Raw genomic sequence first — 19827 nt, forward strand, 5'->3', positions numbered from 1 at the left:
GAGTCACCCCGCTCACTTTTTGTTTGATCTTCTGCCCTCTTGGAAGAGGTACAGCCTGCGCTCCTGCACCACCAGACTCACCAACAGCTTCATACTCCAGGCTGTTAGGATCCTGAACTCTCTCCCCCCTCCTCCGTAACGTTCTGTACTTTTGCGCTATATTCTGACTGTATCTGCTGTATGCACACTTGCTCCATTTTTGCTCCTTATTTGTTTATTTATTATTTATTCATCGCTCTTGTTTATTCATTGTTTGTGCCTGTGTTGTTTACTTGTATGTATATTGTGTACTATGTCTTGTTACCGTGGGATAGTGGGAATTGTAATTTCGATCTCTTTGTATGTCTTGGCATGTGAAGAAATTGACAATAAAGCAGACTTTGATTTTGAGAACGTTTGGGATGATTGTATTGAAAGCCGAGCTGTAGTCCACTAAGAGCATTCTCGCATGGCTCTGCTGCAGAGCTATGGTGATGGCGTCCTCTGTGGATCTGTTCGCCCGGTATGCGAACTGGTCGGGGTCGAGTGTGGGGGGAGGCAGTCCTTGATGTGTTAGAGAACCAGTCTCTCGAAGCACTTCATTATTACTGGGGTGAGGGCAACAGGGCGGTAGTCGTTGAGGCTGGTTGGGGGTGAATTTTTTGGTATGGGCATTATTGTGGCTGACTTCAGGCAGGTAGAAATGACTGCTTGCGCCAGTGAGAGGTTAAAAATCCTGCAGAAAATCAGGGACAGCTGCTGGGCGCAGGCTCTAAGCACTTTGCCAGGTACTCCATCTGGACCAGGAGCCTTCCTGGGGTTTACTGCCTGGAGCACACACCTCACCTCCTGCTTCTTTACAGTGAGTGGAGGGGTGCTGGGATCTGGTGTGGTTGGGGGTGGGGGGAGGGCTACAGCAGGTGAGTGAGGATGTGGTGATTCAAAGCGGGCAAAGAAAGAGTTGAGCTCCTCTGCCAGCGACTCACTTGGGTCTGATGTCACCTCACAGCCCCTGAAGTTGGTAATGGTCTGGATGCCCTGCCACACCTCTCGTGGTCTGTTTCTGGCGAGGTGGGACTCCATCTTCCGCATGTACTCCGCTTTGGCTTTTTGAATCCCTTCCTTCAAGTCAGCCCGAGTTGAGCTGTAAAGGACTCTGTCGCCTGACCTAAAGGCACAGTCACGGCCCCTGAGGAGTGAGCGGACCTGGCTGGTCATCCAGGGTTTCTCGTTGGGAAAGACCCGAATGGTTTTGTCCGCACATACGGTTCCCATGCAGAATTTGACGTAGTCCAGGACTGACTCCGTAAACATGGCCAGGTCTTGGTGGTGAAATAGGTCCCAGTCCGTGTTTTGAAGGCAGTCCTGGAGTTGACTCAGTGCATTTCCAGGTGAAGTTGTTACAGTCCTTCTGGTGGGCCTGGATCTGCGACTGAGAGGAGTGTATGTGGGGATGAGTAGCAAGGAGAGATGGTCTGACTGTCCGAGGTGGGGGAAGGACATGGCTCTGTATCCGTGCTTGATGTTGGAGTACATGTGGTCCAAAGTCCTTTCCCCTCTTGTTGGGCACTTAACGTGCTGGTGAAACTGTGGGAATACAGTCTTCAGATTGTTCCTATCAAAGTCTCCTGCTATTATGTGAACACCATCGGGGTGGGCCCGCTGCTGTTCATTGATGGTGTTCAGCAGGAGAGAGACCGCCGCACTAGCGTTAGCATTCGGCGGGATGAAAACAGTGGTGATGATCGCCACTGTTACCTCTCTCGGTAGAAAAAAGGGCCGACATCTAACAGACATGTACTCTATATCGGTGGAGCAGTGCCTCGCTATGATGCTGCTGTTGTTGCACCAGTCCTCATGCACGTAGAGCCCCCACCTCGTTTTTTGTGGGAGTCCACATTCCGATCCCAGCGGTATAGCGAACGACCTGCTAGCTGCACGCTAGCATCGGGGATCTTCGGATTGAGCCACGTCTCCGTGATAATTAGGGCGCAGCAGTCATGAACATAGCGATTTCCCGCAAGCTGTAGTTCCAGATCTTCTATCTTGTGGGTGAGGGATCTGGCGTTGGTGAGATACAGGCTCGGGAGGCGTGGCTTGTGCGGTTGGTTCTTTAGCCTTAGCAGGAGGCCGGACCTGTGGCCTTGCTTCTGCTTCCTCTCCCTCCTCCTCCTGTGGCGCTTTCCAGTCCTGACAACAATCCATGGAGAGTCTGGCGGTCTTGCTAGTTCGTCCGAAAAGCTAAGCCATGCAATAATTTATAGGTTAATAGAAGAACCATGAAGAACTAGGTTGTGAGCGTCCATCATGCTGCGATTAAACAAAATAAGTCCACTTTTATTGTTGAATTAGTCAAACTGCAGGACTGTTTTGTGTGAAAACTTAAATGTGGTTTTATAATATTTAACAATATTTGAAGAGATTGTATTTCCCAGATCTTGGAACAAAACGTCTCGATACAATACATAGTTTATGGCCTTTCAGACCCAATGCTGATTGGTCTGGTTTGGAGCACATTTTTAGGCTTGGACAGACAGTTCGAAAGGACCGATCAGCAAAGACCAGACATGCGGTAGTGGGGGGAAAAAATCCACGTCTTGAAATAAATGCTTACGGTGCTATTGGCTGCTTGGTTTTTAATGACTCTGTAGTCGGTTTAATAACGAATTAAACAAACTGCCGTCTCTCTCACACCATTTTGAATGTTTTGAGGATGGACCTCCACTGCCGAATAGTGATGTTGCGCAATAAGTATACGTCACAGCAAGTAAACAAATTTGACAAATTTGTTGGTATATTTTGAGCCGCGTTGAATGGTCTCCCCACCAGACCCTATCGCTGGTACAGCGTTGGGTCTAGCTTATCAGGCTAACATACAGCTGACACTTAATTTTACGCACTTCGATTCTACACAACTGTCTAACGCGGTTTCCTCATGGACCCCATTTTTTTTTCGTCGTATTTTAGATAGGCGATGTAGGAATTTCATTGCGAAAAGACAAGATGTAGTTTCTACGATTGATTCTACCCAATGGCCTGTCATTTATTATTTTTCTCCATCTGTGTTCCTCAGTCATATGGCTCTGCAAAACTCCTGTTGTCCATCTCTCTTAAAGGAACCGCAGCAATAACATACGTAAAGCTTGTACATTACAATAATGGCACAAACCCACCGGCAGTAAATAGATTTTCGTAAAGACTTCTTACAATATTTATAATCACTATATCGTATTAACTTTCACCCAGAACAATGATGTTATTCCCCAAATGCAAAAGTTAGTACCTGAGTACACACTTCCCCATTGAAATTTCCCAATACACTTGTATACATGATTCAGAATTTTTTTTTCCTCTTCCAAGACCCCAAAGTCCATGGAAAATCAAGATTTAGCTGTACGTAGTTTACCACCACCAGAGTGTAAATGTGTGAGCATTTTAAAGCGTCCGAGTGTCCAGTAAAGCGTGATATAAATCAGGTTTATTATTATTAATAATATTATTATTATTTACATCTTATTGTGTTGTTTGAAAATTTATGAAATACATCTTTACAGTAGGAAAGAGAAGAATTACACGTCTTGAATTAAAAATTAATAATTCCATACAATCATAAATGTATACTTGTAAACAAGCACTGCAGTCAAGTCAACCAGTAAGCTAATGCTAGCGTTAGCGAGAAGCTAACAAATCCATCCATCCATCCATCCATCCATCCATCCATCCATCCATCCATCCATCCATCCATCCATCCATCCATCCATCCATCCATCCATCCATCCATCCATCCATCCATCCATCCATCCATCCATCCATCCATCCATCCATTTTCTATACCGCTTGTCCCCATGGGGGTCGAGGGCGTGCTGGAGCCTATTCCAGTGGTCATCGGGCAGTAGGCAGGGGACACTCTGAACCGGTTGCCAGCCAATCGCAGGTCACACAGAGACAAACAACCAGCCGCACTCACTCTCACTCACACCTTGAGACAATTTAGAGTGCTCAATTGGCCTACCAAGCATGTTTTTGGGATGTGGGAGGAAACCGGAGTGCCTGGAGAAAACCCATGCGGGCATGGGGAGAACATGCAAACTCCACACAGGAAGGGTCGGCGGTGGAATCGAACCCACACCCTCCTCCTAACTGTGAGGCGGACGTGCCAACCAGTGCTCCACCGAGCCGCACTAACGAATGCATTTAACAAATTTTTGTGTTCCCCAGGAATTATACGGTACATTCGATGCTATTCATCTGATACAACTACTCAAAATCCTACCACAAGAAGTGAAAACAGAGCGCACGGCTCTAAAATCAGCAGAAAGACTGACGCTAATGCTACAAAAACGAGGGCATTATTGACACACAGTTACTATATGAAAGTGAAATACAATATTATTTTTGTGTCATCTCTAGCTTACCGCTTTACTGCGTCTGTTGTTTCCATAGATTGAAGGAACTGAACCATCAACAAAACAAACTCTTTCGGCGAATCCTCTTTCCTGAAAAAATATTTCTGAAACACTCGTCCTTGAAGAAGCAGGACTTTGCCCTCAGATGTGGAAACACTGCTTGAAAAATGAATTTTGACCTTGCACATCTTTGAGGTTCTGATGTTGGGGGACGGTGCAATGATATGTGTGGATTGATGCATCCAACAACGGAACATTTTCATCTCTCCACTTCGGCATGCTTGAGTCGTTTAGACGACCGTATTTTTCGGACTAAAAGTCGCGCCGGAATATATGTCGCATTGGCCATAAAATGCACAATAAAGTGAAAAAAAAAACATTTATAAGTCGCTCCGGAGTATAGGTAGCATTTTGGGGGAAATTTATTTGACAAAATCCAACACCAAGAACAGACATGAACCAGCAACAACAGGCTAAACGATACGGTATGTTAACATGACATAAACACAAATGAAGAGCTGAGAACGGGCCTGACGTAACATTGACACCTAAATAAATAACGTAAATAACACCTTTATCAAACCATCTGTGTCACTCCAAATCATTAAATCCATCGATCGTCCTTTATGTCAACAGTGCCGGCCGGGTGCGTGCCGCTGACGGCGGTTGCACTTCAAAATATTCCACAGGCCCATGTAACGATATATAAATTACATATCACATAACTATTATATTAGCAATAATATTATCAAACCATCTGTGTCACTCCAAATCATAAAATACATTGATCGTCCTTTGTCAACAATGCCGGCCGGGTGCGCACCGCTGACGGCGGTTGCACTTCAAAATATTCCACAGGCCCACATGCGCTGTGCCGCAGTTGCAGTTCAGCAAGTAATCCCTAGCTACATCGCGGTTCATTTATCGCAGTTTCACTACATCGCGGATTTTTGAATTTTGAAAATTTGTGAAAAAATTCACATAAGTCGCTCCTGAGTATAATTCGCTCCCCCCACCCAAACTATGAAATAAAATGCGATTTATAGTCCGAAAAATACAGTACAAAAGTCTCTCCATCTAATAAAGATGGCGGATTTCCGAAACAGTTTAGCCACACCCCTTACCTTGTTTGGTGGTCACGCCCCAACAGATATGATGTAATAGATAATAGATACAGAATAGAAAATGTAGAAAACTGAACAGAGTAAAAAAATAGCCCCAAAAACGGATCATAGAAGTATCTCTGCAACACCTGTAGGGATAGATTACACATCTCTACAATCTTGGAGACTCTCAAGTACAAAATAAAATGAATATTAAAGCAAAAAAAAGTGAATTTTCCATGATACGTGTCAGGGCTCCGTTCTGCTCTCGCTGTGCTGGCCGGCTGACGCACCCCCACGGACCAGCGCGAGGGCATCTTCACAAGACTCTTGTTTTTTAAACACGTTATGGTATTTTCTAACACTTTTTAAACATTTTGAATAGTAAACGTGTCACAGGATCCTCTGCTGTTACCATACTGGCTGGCTGACGCGCCCCCGCGCAAAGGGATCCGCACAAGACTCTTAAAGTTTCATTTTTAAACATCTTTTTTGTACTTTTAAACACCTTATTGTATCTTTAAACACTTTTTAAACAGCTTTAAAAAGCTTGTTATGCCCGTCTGCTTCGATGACGCACGACGCAAGCTCGCTGACTGGCTCGTCAGCTTGCCTCACTGTCCTGCTCTGCCGCCATTCCAGTCCTTCTTGTCTCCTTTGAACTTTGTGTGACCCCGTGTTGCATTTTTCAACATATTTATTGAGAGGTTAGACACAAGTATTCACAAATATATCAAACGGATAGCTTTGGTAGCCATCAAGGCGCTAGGTGACACTCGTACCATCGCCAGGAATGAATACATAGTAAACATGTTTCTTCTGATGATGAAATGTGTGGCCTCACAGCAAGTTTTAGATCATGTAATTTGTAACTTAAAACACAAGAATTCTAGAGTCTGTGAGGATATTCTTAACATCATTATTACAGCTATGCTCACTCATCCGAGGAAAGAGTTCAACAGTTGTCATGCCTCGTTCGTGAGATGCCGATTCTGCTGACACGAACGAAGTGGAAGACTGGATACGCAGCCCGACTGCCTAACATAAAGCGTGGTTAGAACTGCTCTTAGGAGGATACAGATAAGCATGTTCACATTCGTCTTATCTCCTCTACTGGCCAATAGTGTGCTGTAAAGTCATATGGGCAGACAAAGCCCTGCACTCCAAGTCACGCCGCAAAAATCTGCGATGCACCAAATGTACCCGCAATAATTATTTTTATAAAAACCCGCGATGCACCGAGGTCGCAATAGGTGTAGTGTAAAGTGGTAAGGGATTACTGTACTTCTATGTCTTTCGGTGACTTCAGGTCTCTCTGTATATCTATGTCCAGAAAACCTGCTAAGCCTGGTGGTAGAGAAGCCGACCCAGCTTGATTAAATATATTTAGGGTGCATTTGTGAATTCATGCAGACGCCTGTGTACTACTCAGACTGTGGGTGTGTTTGGAAATGGTAGAGTGCACTTTACTCCCATTCAATTCCATACACAGCCAGCCAGGTGCACCATGTCCCCAGTCGGAGCGCCTACTGTGCACACTGGCACTCTGTTTTTGGTGCACTCTAGAAACATATAACGCACCCTTCATTTTGGTTAGTGTACGTTATTTATTTACATTATTTATTAGTAGGCCTGTCACAATGACTATTTTCTTTTCCCGGACGCTATGTTTACTGAGAAACTATTACGGTAACCAACAGTAATGTTTTTTGCTTGTTTTAAATGTCCCAAACTTACTGATAATGTTAGAACAAAAATATTTTGTGTACATCCAATTATCTTTCCATTCTCAGGAATGTTGAACCTTTGCTTATAGTAAGTGTAGAACAGTGAAATATCCTCAATAAATAAAAAGATTACCGTATTTTCTGCACCATAAGGCGTACGTAAAAGCCTTTGATTTTCTCAAAAAATGACGGTGGGCCTTTTGATAAGGTGCGCTTTGTGTGTGGACCAAATTCCCAAATCTGTAAAGTTGTTTTGTGTGGCTTCCGTAATATACAGGCATAATACATAGGCCCGATGAACCAATCAGAGGACATTACGTTTTACGTAGATCGAGGCAAAAAAACAGAGGACTGTACGTAACACGTAGAGTACGTCCGTCGCCATTGATAAATAAATACGTACAATAGTTTGTGCAAACCAAAGAGCATTAGGACCCTCTAAAATGGCATGGACAAAGAGACATGCGTACGAGGCACAATTAGAGCTTTCTGGAAAGCCAGGGTCATTGCAGAAGAGCAACGAGACGCCGACGAGATGATGACAAGAAGGAACTTGGCATGTTTAATGAATGGCTAACTTGCCCAACTGTTTAATTCGGATACAGAAAATGAGGCCTTGGATGGATTTGCGTATGAATATCGCGTAACAATAATGTGAGTGCAGAAGAGTACTTGATTAAATAGTAAAGTACAACCGAACTCACTGTCTTGCCCCCGTTATGTTTTTCGTTTACCGTAAGTCATGGCATGCATGCGCACTATAATAAGGTTTTATTTATTTTTTTATTTATTTAACCTTTATTTACCCAGGCAAACAATTAAGAACAAGTTCTTATTTACAACTGCGGCCTGACCCAAAGAACAATGGCACTTTGTGGGGGATGGAGTGCTAGAAAATAAATACATAAAACAAGGTTATAGAAATACATAATCAAAAATAAAGAACAACAACCAGGAACAATAAAACTATACATTATAACAACATATTTAAACTAACAGCTGCAAGAGTCGGTTAAAACTTGTTGCAATTTTTGTTTAAAAACTGATGTGATGACAGTGAATTTAAGGGTATTTTGTATAGAATTCCAATCATAAGCTGCAGAGAAATGGAAGGAGTTTCGACCGAAAACTGTACGTACTTTGGGTATGGTGAATTTGATAAGGTTACTGGACCTCAAATTGAGGGAACAATGATGATGGTGCAGGAGGGAGGAGCGATAGGGAGGTGACATCTCAAGTATGGATTTGTAAAGGTGCACCCTATGTGGGTATTAAGTACAGAAAAGTCTCCGGAATTGAGTCTACGCCTTTTAACCCGAAGCGCCTCATGGTGCGGAAAAATACGGTATATAAAAAGGACAGGTTCTATTTTTTTTTTTTACTACTAACAAGCAACAAACAACACATCACATAGACTATATACAATACTATCTGTAGTGGCAGAGTAAAATGATTTGTCTTTTTTCCTTCACAATGTCCTATTTTACCTGGTTATACAAGGCTAGAATTAGCGTTTAAGCAATTTTTTCTAGGTAATTTGCACCTCATATCTTGTCTGCGTTTGGGTTAAAAGTTGAAATAATGCTCACAGGAAGTGCCTGTGTATTCAGTCTTGTTATTATTTTATTTTGTTATTATATCCTATCATCTAGTTGCTCCTTTTAAGTACGTGTCCCGCAGACTTTTTATTTTTTTAAGGCAAAACTCCTCTGATGAAAAAAAATGTTTCAACATTGAATGGCTGCCACTGTGCTAATACTGTCCTCTTAACAATGGTGCCGTCTTGGTACAGTATAACAGCTAAAAAAAAAGTGAGAAAAGTAAAAACTTCCCAAGTTCCTGACTCACAGTTCACCAAGCCTACACCCGTTAACTTTTGTCTCAGTATCGTTCCATGGATGTGTTGTAGTTCTCGGGATGATCATCTTTCTCTGCATTTGGTTCTCTCCTTCTCCACACAGTCTGCCGTTACACGTCGCAGCGAATCAGGGGGTACATTCCCGAAGCTGATTGGCTGAAGTGAGGTGTCACACGTCAAAAAGTAACTCAGTTTAGCCTGGTTTGGAATAAAGGCCTAAGACTACTGACTTTTTCGCATCAAGGCGCTTCGGGTTAAAAGGCACAAACTAAATTAAGCGGGCTATTCTGTACTTAATCTTCACACAGGGTGCACCGTATTGTAGGGCACATGCCATGATTTAGGGTCAGTGTTGGGATTAACGGCGTTACAACAGCATTACTAACGTCGTTATAGATTTGCAGTAACGGATAATCAACTCAATTAGAATAATTGTGTTAATTGTTATAATTGTTATCGTTACTAACAGTGAAATGTGACACGTTATTTATGCTGCTTGGGATGCTTCGATGTGCTACACATTTTCGCCTCTCCACGGACTAACTTTTGACTCGCCTCGCGTCAGCCAATCAGCTTTGGGAATGGGTCACATGACATTCTGCGCTTTTGTTTTGGGAAAAGAGACAGAAGGCCCAGCAGAGGCTGTACTTTCTGAGACAGCTCAGGAAGTTCAACCTGCCACAGGAGCTGCTGAAGACCATCTATACTGCCATTATCCAGTCTATCCTCTGCACCTCTATCACTGTCTGGTTTGGATCGGCCACCAAACAAGACAAGCACAGACTGCAACGGACAATCAGGACTGCAGAAAAGATAATCGGGACCAACCTCCCATCCAGGACTTGTACCTGTCCAGGACCAAGAAACGTGCAAGTAACATCTCTACAGACCCTTCTCGCCCAGGTCACAGTCTGTTTGAACTACTCCCCTCCGGACGGCGTTACAGAGCACTGTACGCCAAAACCAGCAGACACAGACACAGCTTCTTCCCCCAGGCTATCGCTCTGCTGAACTCACACCACTCAGAGTCTCAAAGTCATTACTATGCAATAGCATCCTGCTCTCGATGCTTTACCTTTGGATTGTCCATATTATGTGTACTATGTGTCCTCTCTGCATCCATTGCAGCCTGGTCATCCTGGAAGAGGGATCCTCCCATCTGTGGTCTCTTCTCAAGGTTTCTCATTTCCCCGAGTAGGAGTTTTGAGTTTTTCCTTGTCTTCCTGGCAGTTTAAGATCAGGGGATATTGGAGAATAATTGTCAATTTTTACACATGTCCAAAATGTTGTACAGAGGCCAAGATGTACCGGAGTCACATTCCTTGTTTGGCATGCTCAAACTTGGCAAATAACGATTGAATCTGATTCTGATTGAAAATGGAGGAAATGATCATCTTTGCCGCCCGTGCTCATCCTGAGCTGTACAATACTTATTTGCACCGATACCAGGGCAAAACAAAACTGGAGCAGGCCTGGAGGATTTTGAGTGAGGAACTTGGAATACCTGGTATATTTGTACTTTTTTCTCTGTTTGTTTTTCAGCTTTTCAGCTTTACAAAGACCATATAGCGGATTGTCGGCCACTCTGTGCTAAAACTTTTTCTAATTATTGCCGGAGCAAAATAGAAAAATGTGCAGTGTATGCGTCAGGCCGATGTGAACAATTGTTTGGAAGTTGTGTTATTAGATTTTATATTATTTGTCTTTAACGCTCGCTCTGCTAATAATAATTACCAGGAGGCTGCCTTCTCGGTTTAACGATTTAATGTATGCCAGAAAGATCAAGACACAGCTGTGGAGCCTTCTCTGTGAGATTGCTGAAGAAGGTCTGAACCCCACCTCCAGGATCCCTACTCTTATACTACTTTTGGCCGCCCACCTGCAAGGAGGCGACTCTACCTAGTCTGTGTGATAATGTGTCACTTTGCAGTCTTGACTGAAATCAACTCGTATGTGAGTGCAAAAAGTGTCATTGAGAAGCGAAAGCCAGTGAAAGCAAGAGAAAGGTCACAAGGTCAAACTGCCTAGAGGCCAAAGAGACCTATTTTAACAGTGTGACCATTTATTTTATACTTATTTTACATTGTTCTCCAATGTATTGTGTTAAATGAAGTACTGGTCTATGCTGTTCTACTCTAAGAGTGAAGAGTTGAGTTCATGCGATGACAATCGTGTAAAAGAGAGCCATTTGTAACCAATAGCCATCTTTTTGTTCACACTTTTGGACATTATTTTGGGACTGTGACTCTTCTACCATGGGTAAGTACGCTTTGTGTTTATTGTGTTATTTTGTCATGTTTAATTTATTTCTAACTCATGCCTTTTAATTTTCCGATTCAGGCTAAGCTATGTAGTTAGCTGAAATGGAAGGTATGTAGTTTGTAGCTAAGTGATATCTTCATGAATAAAAAAAAAAAACAGTTTGCTGAACGATATTTAGTTTTGAAATATACCGGATCCACCTCGTACACCGATGACCGATTTCCTGTCTGAGCCATGTAATTTCTTCAGCTTCATGAAAATCCGGATGCGACATCCGAAAGAAATAGAAGGCTTGCGGAAGGCTTGCGGAACGCTTGGGGAAGTGCTTGGGGAAGGGTTGTGAATGGCAGCGACGTTCTGCTAACGCATCGCAGCCGGTGTGAGTTGACTCGTCGACTCCAATGCTTTCTATTCCTTGCGACGTTCGGCGGACGACCGCACCGCAGCCGTTCCGCACCTGGTGTGAGTTACGTCTGTAGCAACAGCCACACAATATTTACAGAATACTGGAATTTGGTCCACACAAAAGGTAAAGCTTATGAAAAGGCGCATCTTTGGTTTTTGAAAAAAATACCGTAATTGCCGGACTATAAGCCGCACCGGATTATAAGCCGCACTAGCTAAAATTCAGGGATATTTCTTTTTTTTTCTTACATAAGCCGCACCGGACTATAAGCCGCACTTGCACACGAGTTTTTTACAAAGAAAGACAGTACATAGAAAGCCTTTTTAACGTTTTAATAACATACTTGAACATGTCTTTCTAAACATTGCCTGTGACGCAGCAGTAGTACCGCAGCAACGCGGAAGTGTGCACGCGAGTTATTAGCAAAGAAAGACTGGACACAGAAAGTTTTTTTTAAAGCTTTAATAACATACCTTAACATTTCTTTCCAAACACTGCCTGCGACGCGGCAGTAATACCACAACAACACGGAATTAACACAGCAAAATCACTGAGACGCGGCGGTAATGGCGGCGGTTACACAGCAGCAACACGGTAGCACAGCACGAACAGGGCTGGTTAAAAAAAACATACCAGTAAAAGTACAAAAAGAGCCGTCTTCATCTTCCTCCTGTGCACTGAAACCAAGTCTTCCTCCTTAGTGTCCGATTGGAATGGCGTTAGATATCCTTCGCCTCACACTTTCTCAGTCTCTTTCGTCGTCGGTTTTATGCATTTTTTCGAGTGTGAAGAGGTTCTGTTCATGCTAATCTTATTCATGCACGAAGTACTACATTATATTAAACTAGCGAGCGACACGTATAGCTTAAAAGCGGCATCATATTCATTTATTTTATCCCCCATAATGACGGTTTATGTATAAAAGCTTCCTGTCTTTGTGTTAACGTGGGTGTGTGCGTGATGCGCGAGACGATCGCGTCTTCTTCGGCGCATTATCTCTTCTTCGTCTGTCTCACTCTTGCTTCCTGCTAGAGCGCCCCCTGGAGAGCGGAGGCCGTAAAAATCCATAAGTACGCTCCAGAGTAGACACAAGATAATGTCATCAACATCGACTGCCTTTGGCTTAAAAGCTGCATCATATGCATTTATTTTGTCCCCCATGATGACGGTTTGTGTATAAAGGCTTCCTTTCAGTAATGTCCGTCTTGATCGCGTGATGCGCGAAATGTAAACAAAAACTAGCGCGTCTTCTTCGGCGCATTATCTCTTCTTCGCCTGTCTCGTTCTTGCTTCTTGCTAGAGCGCCTCCTGGAGGCCGGAGGCCGTAAAAATCCATAAGTACGCCGCGCCGCCGTTTAAGGTTCAAAGTAACCTTCTGAATAAAATGCATTAAAAGTTCACATTCATTACAACCTGTTTTTGGTGAGCAAAATGTCAGAAGAATTGAATTTAAATGCTGATTGATTGGGTTTTAATACAATGCAGATTACTTCACTGGTTTCTTTTATGTCAAACAAGTTATTATCAAACAACTTGTTTGATTTAAAAGAAACCAGTGAAGTGATTAAAAAAAGGAAAAACAAGATGAACTTAGTACAATTACAATGCAGATTGTCCAAACAGCGCCACTGCTTTGTGTAATCTCTGAGTGATATGGCAGAGTAAGAGAAAGGGTTTAGAGCACAGGTGTCAAACTCAAGGCCCGGGGGCCAGATACGGCCCACCACATCATTCTATGTGGCCCGCAAAGACAAATTGTGCATCAAATTTGTGTGTCATTACTAGAATTGCAAATTGTCTTCACTTTTAATAATAGCTTTTTTTAGAAATATTTGACCAGTTTTTACTCGTCTGATTTGAAAACGAGTTATTTGTCAGTTTGTTTTGTAGCTTTTACTGTATATAATAGTGTTAAGAGTAAAAGTGATCAAGTCATCACAAAAATCACGAAAAAAATCTTATATAAGCCGCACCTGACTATAAGCCGCAGGGTCCAAAATTTTGGAAAAAAGTCGCGGCTTATAGTCCGGCAATTACGGTAAACACTTTTAAGTGCCCCCAATCTGTCTGTCGGACTGCTGGTCTGTTGGTCTGCCCGTTTGCCTGTCTGCGCTGTCTGTCTTGCGCTGTCTGTCTGTCATCGTACCCTGTGTTGAGTAAAAAAGTCTCTTTGAAGAGACTTTTTAACTCCCCTCAGCCTTTCCGTGGAGCAGGACGGTATCATCAACCTGTCACTGAAGCTACTCCTCCGCTTGAAGATGGTGCTGTGCAGTGTGTGGATAGGGTTGTCCATGATGGACAGCAGCCTGGCCATCACCTGTTGTTCTGCCACAGACGTCAGACCAGGCAACTCTGTGCCCACAACAGAACCCACCTTCCGCACCAGTTTTGGGCAGGTCTGTCGTTGTTATGATGCCACCCTTTCCAAAATGGCGGTGTGCATTAAACGAGAAAGAGGGGAATTATGTTGTCAAATAAAAGATTAGACATAAAAAATAAGGAAATAAGATATTGACCAAATTTAACAATATTGCTCCTTTTCCTCATGAAGACCTCAAAGTGGGATCTCCTCAGGTAAACTTTAAGCATGTTATCCATCTTTTTCCCTCAGAAATTTCCTCATGAACCTTTGCCATTTTTAAATGCTGAAACTGAAAGAAATGTAAAAAAAACCCTTTTTTTCTGCTGAAATAAGAAAATGTATGCATTTTTATAGAGGCTCCATGTGTATACAGGACTGTCTCAGAAAATTAGAGTATTTGTGATAAAGTTCTTTATTTTCTGTAATGCAATTAAAAAAACTAAAATCATACATTCTGGATTCATTACAAATCAACTGAAATATTGCAATCCTTTTATTTTAATATTGCTGATTATGGTTTACAGCTTAAGAAAACTCAAATATCCCATCTCAAAATATTAGAATATTTCCTCAGACCATTGATGCACTCAGTACTTGGTTGGAAATCCTTTTGCACAGATTACTGCATCAATGCGGCGTGGCATGGAGGCAATCAGCCTGTGGCATTGCTGAGGTGTTATGGATGCCCAGGATGCTTCAATAGCGGCCTTTAGCTCATTTGCATTGTTGGGTCTGGTGTCTTTCAGCTTCTTCTTCACAATACCCCGCAAATTCTCTATGGGGTTCAGGTCAGGGGAATTAGCAGGCCAATCGAGGACAGTAATGCCATGGTCAGTACACCATTTACTGGTTGTTTTGGCACTGTGGGCAGGTGCCAGATCATGCTAGAAAATGAAATCATCATCTTCATAGAGCTTTTGAGCAGACGGAAACATGTAGTGCTCTAAAATCTGCATTTGCTCTGGACTTCACGAAACACAGTGGACTAACACCAGCAGCTGACATGGCTCCCCAAACCATCGCTGACTGTGGGAACTTCACACTGGATTTCAGGCAACTTAGATTTTGCTCCTCTCCAGCCTTTTCTTCAGACTCTGGCACCTTGACTTCCAAATGAATTACAAAACTTGCTTTCATCTGAAAAGAGGACTTTGGACCACTCTGCAACTGTCCAGTGCTTCTTTTCCATAGCCCAAGTCAGACGCTTCTTCCGTTGTCTTGATTTTAGAAGTGGCTTGACCATGGGAATACGGCTATTGTAGCCCATTTCCCGGACACGTCTGTGAACAGTGGCTTTTTGATACCTGGACTCCAGCTTCAGTCCACTGTCTTTGAAGCGACTCTTCTTCACAATGCTGTTAAGGCTGCGGTCATCTCTCTTGGTTGTGCAGCGTTTCTTGCCACATTTCCCCCTTCCAACAGACTTTTTGTGGATGTGCTTTGAAAATGCACTCTTTGAGAAATTTCTTTTTGTGTCTTACCCTCCTGATGGAGGGTGTCAATGATGGTCCTCTGGACAGCAGTCAGATCAGCAGTCTTCCCCATACTTGTGATTTAGTTTACTGAACCAAGCTGAGTGTTTTTCAAGGCTCAGGAAGCCCTTGCAGGTGTTTCGAGTTAATTAGACGATTCAAGTGATTAGTTGAATACCCTACTAGTATACTTATTCATGATATTCTAATATTTTGATAGGATATTTGAGTTTTCTTAAGCTGTATGCCATAATCAGCAATATTAAAATAATAAAAGGCTTGCAATATTTCAGTTGGTTTGTAATGAATCCAGAATTTCGGGTTTTTTAATTGTATTACATAAAATAAAGAACTTTATTCAAGATTCAAGAGTTTTTTATTCGCCATGTTTGAGCGTGCCAAACAAGGAATTTGACTTTGGTAAATCACAGCCTCTGTTCAACATTTAGGTGACTAACAACAACAGGACATGTGAAGAACGAACGATATTCTCAAACATCCCCTGATCTTAAACTCCCAAGAGGGCAAGGAAAAACTCAAAACTCCAGCTAGGGGAAATGAGAAACCTTAAGAGACCACAGATGGGAGGGTCCCTCTTCTAGGAGAACAGGCTGCAATGGATGCAGAGAGGACACATAGTACAAACAGTGTAGACAAAAAAGGTGTGGAAAGCAGGACGTTATTGCACAGTAATGACTCTGAGACTCTAAGAGTGGTGTGAGTTCATCAGAGCGACAGCCTGGGGGAAGAAGCTGTCTCTGTGTCTGCTGGTTTTAGTGTACAGAGCTCTATAACGGCGTCCGGAGGGGAGTAGTTCAAACAGGCTGCAACCTGGGTGCGAAGGGTCTGTTTAGATGTTACTTGCACGTTTCCTGTTCCTGGACAGGTACAAGTCTTGGATAGATGGGAGGTTGATTCCAATTATCTTTTCTGCAGTCCTTATTGTCCGTTGCAGTCTGTGCTTGTCTTGTTTGGAGGCTGATCCAAACCAGACAGTGATGGAGGTGCAGAGGACAGACTGGATGATGGCAGTGTAGAAGGTCTTCAGCAGCTCCCGCGGCAGGTTGAACTTCTTGAGCTGTCTCAGGAAGTACAGCCTCTGCTGGGCCTTCTTCCGGACAGAGTCTATGTGGCCGGTCCATTTCAGGTCCCGAGAGATTGTGGTTCCCAGGAACTTGAAGGTGTCTGATGAGAGAATAGTATTACTGCGGATAGTGAGGGGTGAAAGTGGTGAAGGGCCTCGCCTGAAGTCCACTGCCATCTCCACGGTCTTGAGCGGGTTCAGGTCCAGGTGGTTTTGGCTGCACCAGTGGACCAGCCGCTCCACCTCCTGTCTGTACGCAGTCTCATCACCGTACTGGATCAGTCCGATGAGAGTGGTGTCGTCTGCATACTTCAGGAGCTTCACAGAAGAGTCACTTGTGGAGAAATCGTTGGTGTAGAGGGAGAAGAGCAGTGGGGAGAGGACGCACCCCGAGGGGCTCCAGTGTTGGTGGTCAGGGTGTCAGATGTGATGCTCCCCAGCCTCACACGCTGTCTCCTGTTGGTCAGGAAGCTGGTGATCCACTGACAGGTGGAGGCAGGCACCGCGAGCTGGATGAGCTTCTGTTGGAGGATGTCAGGAGCGATGGTGTTGAACGCCGAGCTGAAGTCCACAAACAGGATCCTGGCGTACTTTCCTGGGGTGTCCAGGTGTTGCAGGATGTAGTGCAGTCCCATGTTCACCGCATCATCCACCGACCTGTTTGCCCGGTAGGCAAACTGGAGGGGGTCCAGCAGGGGGCCCGTGACATCCTTCAGGTGGTTCAGCACTAACCTCTCGAAAGATTTCATGACCACAGATGTCAGTGCAACAGGTCTATAGTCATTCAGACCCGTGATGGCGGGCTTCTTGGCCACTGGAACGATGGTGGAGCTCTTGAAGCACGCGGGCACCTCACACAGCTCCAGGGAACGATTGAAGATCCGTGCAAAGGTGGGCGCCAGCTGCTCAGCGCAGACTTTCAAGCAGGAAGGTGACACGCCGTCTGGGCCCGGTGCCTTCCTGATCTTTTGTCTCCGGAACATCTGGCGCACTTCCTCCTCGCGAATCTGGAGTGCGGGCGCGGCCTCTGCAAGAGAGAGAGTCGGTGACCATGGTGATGGAGGTGTGGACAGAGCAGTTGTGGGGGGAGGTGAGTATGTGGATTGTGCTGCAGGAAGTCCCGTTGTGTGGGAGGACCGATCAAACCTGCAGTAGAACCTGTTTAGCTGGTTAGCGAGCCTTGGGCTCTCCACAGGACGGGGGGTTCGTTTCTTGAAGCCCGTGATGCTCTGCAGGCCTTTCCACACTGTTGAGGGATCAGGATTGGCAGAGAGGTGTCTCTCCAGGCTCTCCCCGTAACACCTCCTGGCTTTCCTGACCTCTCGGTTCAGTGTGTTTCTGGTCTGCTTGAACAGGTCCCGGTCGCCGCTCCTGTAGGCCTCCTCCTTGACTTTGCGCAGCCTCCTAAGGTTCGGTGTAAACCAAGGTTTGTCGTTGTTGTACGTGCAGAAGGTCTTAGTCTGCACACACAGATCCTCACAAAAACCGATGTATGATGTGACAGTGTCAGTGAGTTCATGCAAGTCTGAATCTGCAGCTTCGAAAACTCTCCAATCGGTGCAGTCAAAGCAGGCTTGGAGGTTTTGCCTTGACTCCACTGTCCACTTCCTGACAGTCCTCACCATAGGCTTAGAAGTTTTTAGTTTCTGTCTGTAGGCAGGGATCAGATGAACTAGACAGTGGTCCGAGAGTCCTAAAGCTGCACGAGCCACAGAGTGGTATGCATCCTTAATTACGGTGTAGCAGTGGTCCAGCGTCTGTGCCCCTCTGGTGGGACACGTTATGTGCTGTCTGTATCTGGGGAGTTCGTGTGCGAGGTTCGCCCTGTTAAGATCACCCAGAACAATGATTAGTGAATTTGGTAGAAGTTTCTCCATGTCTGTCACCTGGTCAGCCAGCATCTGCGTGGCTTCACTCGCACGTGCGTGTGGTGGGATGTATACAGCCGCCATGACGATCGAGGAGAACTCCCGTGGTGAATAGAACGGCCGGCAGTTTATGAAAAGTGTTTCTAGGAGAGGGCTGCAAAACTCTTTCAACACCATGACATCGGTACACCAACGTTCATTAATGTAGAAACAGAGACCACCTCCCTTTGATTTTCCGGAAAGCTCCGCGCTGCGATCTGCACGCGTTAGCCGAAACCCAGCTAACTCCATGGCGTGGTGGGGGGTTCGTTCGCTAAGCCACGTTTCAACAAAACACAGCGCGGCGGATCTGCTGAAGTCCGTGTTCCTTGAAGTGAGGAGCAGCAGTTCGTCCATCTTGTTCGCCAGGGAGCGGACATTCGCCAGATGAATTGACGGTAGGGCAGAACGGAACCCTCTCTGCCTCAGCTTTACGAGGGCTCCGGCTCGTTTTCCGCGTCGCCGCCGTCGCGCTAGCTTGTATAGCACCGCCGCTCCGGCTAAAATCTCCGACAAACAGTCTGAATCAGAGAGAACAGGAGAGAAAATACCAGAAGAAGACTGACCGATGTTTAACAGTGCTTCTCTAGTAAAAGTGATCCGGGATGGACAGCAGAAGACACAGAAAACACACAAAATAAGACAAAGAAACAGAGAGCGACTCACCGTGGCAGCCATCCGCGGCACCATCAGATGATAAAGTTGTTGATGTGTGTTTTTATATTTTTATTTAATGTTTATAATAATAATAATAATAATTCTTATCAAAACAAACGGTAGGGACCTTGCAGCGGTTGCTGCTAAGGCCCTAAAAAATAGCACTTAATTTTCAGGCCATATTGCACAGCCCCAGGTAGTTAGTGGTATGTTGATTTTTGTCAAAATGGCAAAGGGAGATCTAGTATCATTAGTAATTTATTTAGTGGTGATTTTTCATTTGAAGAGTCAAGATACATATTGTGCATCATACAAGGGCTGTTCAGTGTTTACATCACTAACCATATCACTTGCAGAGATCCTGATAGGTTGGTAATTGGTAAGAAACAAGATTCAACTTCTACCTTTTGGCATCTCATTTACAATACACTATAATTTCCTTTTCTTTTCCTTCCCCACCTTGTCTTCCTGTTTGCAAGTGGTGTTATGACATCTGTGCATTTTTGTTTCTGTAGGTTTGAGAAGTATTTTTTAAATTGGGAAATTGATACAAACTAACTTAAGCTTGACTGACTGTTACTCTTTTTGCTTAATTTTTTATTAG

The 19827-nt window shown here is 44.2% G+C and overlaps 1 protein-coding gene across 2 annotated transcripts in view; it reads left to right on the plus strand.

Annotated features, from left to right (window-relative positions):
* mgarpa (mitochondria localized glutamic acid rich protein a) overlaps positions 1-19827 on the plus strand; it is a 54998-nt gene that overhangs the window by 15170 nt on the left and 20001 nt on the right. The window lies entirely within an intron of this gene.

The sequence above is a fragment of the Syngnathus floridae genome, chromosome 1, assembly GCF_059516105.1.
Source record: "Syngnathus floridae isolate MCC-2025c chromosome 1, RoL_Sflo_1.0, whole genome shotgun sequence".
Lineage (NCBI taxonomy): Eukaryota > Metazoa > Chordata > Actinopteri > Syngnathiformes > Syngnathidae > Syngnathus > Syngnathus floridae.